The sequence below is a fragment of the Pseudopipra pipra genome, chromosome 3, assembly GCF_036250125.1.
Source record: "Pseudopipra pipra isolate bDixPip1 chromosome 3, bDixPip1.hap1, whole genome shotgun sequence".
Lineage (NCBI taxonomy): Eukaryota > Metazoa > Chordata > Aves > Passeriformes > Pipridae > Pseudopipra > Pseudopipra pipra.
In genome coordinates, this window is record NC_087551.1 from 19,565,800 (window position 1) to 19,572,091 (window position 6,292).

The following is a 6,292-nucleotide window of genomic DNA, read 5'->3' on the forward strand; positions in this document are numbered from 1 at the left end:
CAAACTGCCTGGAGACTAATGCTCTCCAATGGAGAGCATCTGGGAGAACCAGGTTCTAGCCCTTGCTCCACTAAATATTTAAACCAGAAGGAAATGCATTAGCAAGGGCTCTTGTGAGATCTTGGCAAGTTTTTAATCTATTTCATCATCTTTCAAGATGTTCATCAGTAGCAGATGAGGTTTCTAGGGGCCATGGCCTTCCGCTGAGGTTTACCTCCCTCCATGTACTGTCATGATGCTCAGTGTATGGAACTGGACATCTTGGCTTTCAGGAATAGTCCAAATTGGAAGCCATGAGCGATCTGTGTCTCACCTGGCTCTAAAAGAGCTGCTTGGGGTGTTCTCTGTCCCTCTTCCTGGCTCCCAAAGTGATGCAGTCCGCCTGAATATACATAGAGCTTGCCAGAGCGGTATGTTTCCTACCAGACAGAGTAAACCTATGAGGAACAAATGCTTTTCTTTCACAGACAAGGACAGGTAAAAGATCACAAAGTCTTAAGGAAGGAGATTAAAGCAACCAAGAAGCACTATGAAAGCTCTGTTCCTACTACCTGAGTTTTTGAGGTACGCTTGGGAGCTTCTTCAGTACATTGCCTTCCCAATACTGGCAGCTCTGCAGAGGAGCCAGCTCTTGTTCAAAGGGGTTGTTTTTGCAGTACAGGAGTCCTGAGCTCTTGCAGGGAGATAACAGAGGACTGCTGGTTGGTAAAGGTTGCTGTCAACAGAGTAAATGTGCAAAAGTAACTTTATACCTAGAATGTGCAGGGATCAAACAGGATTAACATTGCAGAAAACTAACACAGGCATGTGTGTGCTTGTGTGTGTAAAGCTTCATCTCATGATTTCAGGGAAAGAGTGGTGTTTGCTCCAGAAATCACACTGGCGCCAGCAGGAGCTGGTCTGGCTGCATCAGGGTTACAGTTAACAGCTTGAAACCAGCACCTAAAGCAGTGGTCAAGCTACTGATCTGAAGGGGGTAATTTAGGGCTGCTGATCCCACTGCTTCCTCAGTTATTTGCTTTCTTTATCTCCAGTGGCTAATGCAACACCCAAATGGCCCCTAAAAGGTCACTCTCATTGCAGCTGAGCACCTCAAATGCCTAACTACAGTATTGGGCTCCTTTTACTTCTTTCCTTCATGCATTTTACCTTCTTGGCTATGCACTGAGGTACCTTCAAAACGGGGAATAGACTAGGATCACATCTGGTTTATTCACTGCTCTGTGCTGAGACTCATACCCCTCTTGGCTTGAAGGGGCCCTAGGCATGTGCCTTAGTGCCCTTTCACTACCTGGAGCTTGGCATGACTATTTTTTGCACCACATGTCCAGCAGAGGGTCTATTCTGGCACCAAGAAGACCATGCCCTACACTTTAGATGGGAACTTAGATGCTACATCAGTTATCCTGCATCTACACGATGCTCTACTGACAATTTCAGGCTGAAGAGATCATGTGTGTATATAGGCACTTAATTCAAAAAGGCCAGTGAGCCTGTTTTTGCACACTGGTATCAAACAGGCTTTGTAACATGGCTGTGCTCAAGCTTTTCAGCTCTCCCGGGAAGCAGGTTGGTGTTACTCCCATTTTAAAAATGAAGGCTAATTGACTTTCTCTCAAGGGCTGCAGTAGAACACAGATATGCAGAGAACAGAGTTGTGTGCTGTCCTCAGGCTGTGCTGCCCCACTTTGGCATTCCCTCTGTGTCAAGGCCAGAGGCCAAGCTCTGCAGCTCTCCCAAGCACATCTGCAGTGCTATTGAATTCAACAGCATCAAACACTCAGGAGAGCAGAATTTGGTCTCAAATATGCAAAAGATTTAAATGGGTGATTTGACACACCATGACAAGAGAGGGACTTCTGAAGAGTAACAAAAGGTTGTGAAATTGCTAAGGGATTAAGTTGTTTGAATCATTGTTCCAGCTTTATTAAAAAAAGGTATAAATTCATTTCAGTTCTTAGCGGATTTCAAGCTGCCAATTTCTGAGCTTTCACAGCCTTTGATGTGATTCCAGCTTTCTATGATGTAAGTGGATTATTTTTTCCTTAATTCTGAAGAGGCCATTTCCCTCCCAGCCCCCTCCAGAAAAATGTCGCAACAATCAGACTCTAACCAAATACTGATTTTTGGTTAATTGTGGATGTTAACCCGCTCTCTGCAGTGGTCTATTTTTCATATACTTTTCAAGACTTGAGTAGAAGGGGAAGATACCAGTGGTAAACCACTATTTTAAATAACAATGATCCTAAAACACACAATAGGCCATGCACTTCAGTTCCAAACTGCATACATAAAGAACAGTTAATCCATCCTTTAAATACAGCCAAGTTTGGGGTGGAATATGGCAACTTTTTAGCATACAGAGCAGCAAAACACAATTTAAGCTGCAGCATGAGGAATAGTTTATCCAACAAAAAGCAAAAGGGAAATGTAGACAGGAAGAATGCAATTATATACCTGGACTTAATCCAAGACACCTGAGCTGACATTTCTGGTCTAGCTGAAACAGCCCCAGAATCCTTAAATCAGGGCAAACAGTCATGACTGTGCACCTTGTGCAGTGGCAGAGACTTCCAGTGGTACCAGGGTGCTTCCTGCTGACGTGGATAAGCTGGATCACTGCAGGTTCAGAGGAAGACATCTGCCTATTGAATTATCAGTGTAACAGCCTGTACATTTCTTGCATAGTAATACTTCTGACAAGAATAATACACTATGTGAAAATTGCTGAAATCACTGCTCAGACAAGTGTGGCTGAAGATATTAATGTATATTTGGGTCCAAAAATAATACAGCTTTTAAAAGAGGATTGCAATGACAAACTTGGTATTTTATCCCTTATAGACAGGTTGTACTTCCTTATGGGGCATGCACACCTTTTAAGTCACAGTGGTAAACAATGTCCTGAAGAATCTGGGGGAGATCCAGGAGCAGGAAAATGAAGAAAGCTTCCTATGGGTACTAAGGAAGAACGACCATTCTGTGATGGGGCTACGGGGTCGTGGACATACATCCCTTTTCGGTGACTGTCCCGCACTGCAATGTATCGTACCTCGAGCAGGAACTTGGCTATTGTCCAACGTAAAGAGTGATTTTATTTTGCAGTGCAGCATAATCCTATAAATTAAACTCTTAGAGTAGACCATCTCATTTTCCTTGCATATCACTGTGTACTATCATGGCAGAGATGTGGAGAATTTGGGGAAATGATCCACTGGCTTCTCCAGTATGAGCTTGCTTGCAGGCGTGCTGAAGATCATCTGGTGCTGCTTTGGAAGTTTTTATTTTTACAGTCTTCTGTGCTATAACCAGCATCTTTAGGCTTTCTGAATTAATTACAGTGTTGCTCTCAGAAGCAAAACAGTGGTTTGTAAATTTGTATGTTTAGATCTTTTAAATGCCTTATCAGAAGGTTTTAATGAGCAATCATAACCAGTCTCATTACTTGAGACCCACTAGTGATTCTTCCTTGATTGCTTTACTCTTTGTTAGTAGAATTCAATACACAGGCTGTGAAACTGATACTGCTGTGATAAATATATACCTAATTTTGGGGTGGCTATGAATTTGTTGTAAGCAAAATGTTTTCTCTGCATAAGACTTAAATGAAAGAGCTCAAAAGTTGAAAAGATAGAAATTAATTTGTATACTCCAGACCTAAATTTTACAGGCAATTGAAACCAGAAATTTTGTGCAAACTATGTATTCTGCAGTTACCTTCAGGACGTTTTCCCTTGGGAAAAAAGCTTGTTTATTCTATCCTCCATTATGCACTAGATGGCACTGTTTCATAGCTTGTGGACCTGTTGCTTAATGTGCAAGTGAGTTTATTACTGTGGGAGGAAAGTTAGTGCTAGGATAGTTGCTACATTGGAAATACTGATAAACAAACCCAACATCTTTCACAGGATCTGATTGCTGTCGTTTAATATTCACACTGGCTCAAAGCAAAATACCGAAACAACACTTGGTTAGGGATTTCAGCCTGGAATTTGGAAACAAGCCCCACAGCTTTACATTACACCAACTAAACCAAAATCAACTGACATTTTAGGAGGTTTATGTGGATTTTGAATCCTTGCAAGCTCCTGGTCTGAGCAGTCCTGGAAGCCATGCAGGAGCATCATGCCAGAGACAAGGGAACCTTATAGGCATGGATATATACACTGTATACACTCAGACACTAACTCACTATTGTCACCAGGCCCTGGATTTGGCCTAAAATATACAGCATAAACATGCTCTGCCCGACTTAGTAACTTCATCACTCTCATCTGTAAAATGAGGATTTCTCCTTTTTTCCCCTCTTATTGGATTAAGCTGTAAATCATAGCTACGCTCAAGTTTCCCTATTTTTGGCTGGGGCCTCAAGGCTGCTATTACTATGAATAATGCTATGTCTTCATAATGTATTATGGTCCCAAAATAGCAATGACTATATAGGAAACTGTGTCCCAGGATAATACCAGTACGGTTTCTACAGTCCAAGTGGATATTAATTTGAGTAATATTAAGGTTCCCCTTGCAAAACAGCAGACACTAGTTGTTTAAATTTGGTTGTTACACTCTATATACCTGAACACAGAATAAGTCTGAGTTGCTCATTGCTCTGTTGCACACACTTACTGCTAATGTCACTTATGGGATTGTGAGAGGATGAGAGTAAGATCCAGCTATTTGATTTTTTTTCCTATGACACAAAAAATCTTTTGGTGTCTCTGGTTTGCCAGTTCACATTCATTTGCTGTCCTAGGGTTTGAAATTGGCAGTCCACCAGTGATGGACAAAGGCAGTAACCCAGTGAACCACCAAAGCACTCTTGGGAGCCAGTTTGCAAGCATTTTTGGGAATGTCAAATCTGTCTTCTCTCTCACAAAAGCATTTCAACTTGGTTTTGTTCACTAGGTGGCACAAATGCATAAGAGATTGATTTGGAAAAGTTTTCTCTGCAATTTTACTGTTGATGTTCTAAAATGCATCCAGGGTAATTTTGAACATGTTTCAAGAGTGATTTAGGCTCCAGAGTTCATTTTTGAAGAAAGACCCACAGTGATATGTTCACTGGGGACAAGCCAGTGCACCAAGCCTCAGTCATGTGAGCAATGTTTCTTCCAGTGCCTTGACACAACCAGCTGCATTCATATCCTCCAGGATGAACTGGTTGTATTAAAGACCCTCCTTCCCTTCTTGGTCTTTTCCCAGGTTACAGAACCAGGGGAAGAAAAATTTTTACTAGACCAACACTAGCGTAAAGATAATAATACATAATTTTTTTAATCAGAGAGGCAAAATGCTTAGTAAAAACTTTAAATTTTCTCAACTTTTATATTCTTATCCACTTTTAAAAATATAATGCATGCTCATATTAAGCTGTTGGGACTTTATCTCCCACCCCTGACACATTCAGGAGTAGAATTTTTAGGAATGTGCATTTCTTGACCCTTCTTTTCTTGAGTACTTTTACCAAGTGAAAACTTCAAAATAGAAAATAACCATCTAAAAAGAAAGAGAAATTTAGTTTTCCAGTTTCAGTGAGGAAGTTGGATGCACTAGGGAGCTAAATTTGTTATTATTATAAGTTTTTTAAAAAATTGAAATGTTCAATACTGAAAAAATTCCCATAAATTCTGATCATGGAGGAAAAAAGTGAAGAAAGACCTAGCTGGGCAGCAGAAAAGGTGTAAACTGGACAGTGTATTTTAAGAAATACTGGTAGATAAAACAGATGGTAGCCATGTCCTTCATCACCTAAGGTTTGGCTGGACAGAGGACGGAGAGGCAAAGCCAGTAGCATAGTGATAGGGGCTGACCTGTCTTCCTCCTATCCTCCTGTCATGTCCCTTGTCTCTGAGCTGGAAGGATTGAACTGAGATGGGAGCTTAAAGGATTTTATTTGAGGTTCCTTTTCTGGCTTGTCAGCACAGGTGGTCTTCTTACATGTGCTTTTAGAAAGTGCTGGCATAAATCCCAGAAGAGATGTGTCCTCTACTCCTTTCTCTAAAGCTCTATTTTGCTGCTTAAGATTTTCACATTTTGACCAAATTGCTATTTTCCAAATATGACTTTTTCTTTGTTTGACATATATTCATATATATGTATATATTCTGGCTTCATAAATTCTTTCTTTTAAGGAATAATCAACTCTTCAGTTTCTCTCCTGATCTCCACTGCTTAACTCTGAAGATAATAGAAATGATGTGATTTTAAGGTCAAGGGTGAGTACGAGACCTGCTGACCGATGAGGTTTGTGCTGTGCATAAAGAGAGAGCAGGCAGTGGGAGAAAGCCACCAC

General features: G+C 40.9%; 1 long non-coding RNA gene across 1 annotated transcript; it reads left to right on the forward strand.

Annotated features, from left to right (window-relative positions):
- Nucleotides 1-305: 305 nt before the first annotated feature.
- Nucleotides 306-3,161, forward strand: LOC135412486 (uncharacterized). Its single transcript, XR_010429678.1, has 3 exons — nt 306-564; nt 1,955-2,025; nt 2,845-3,161. It is a non-coding gene; the product is annotated as an uncharacterized LOC135412486 (long non-coding RNA).
- Nucleotides 3,162-6,292: the final 3,131 nt, after the last annotated feature.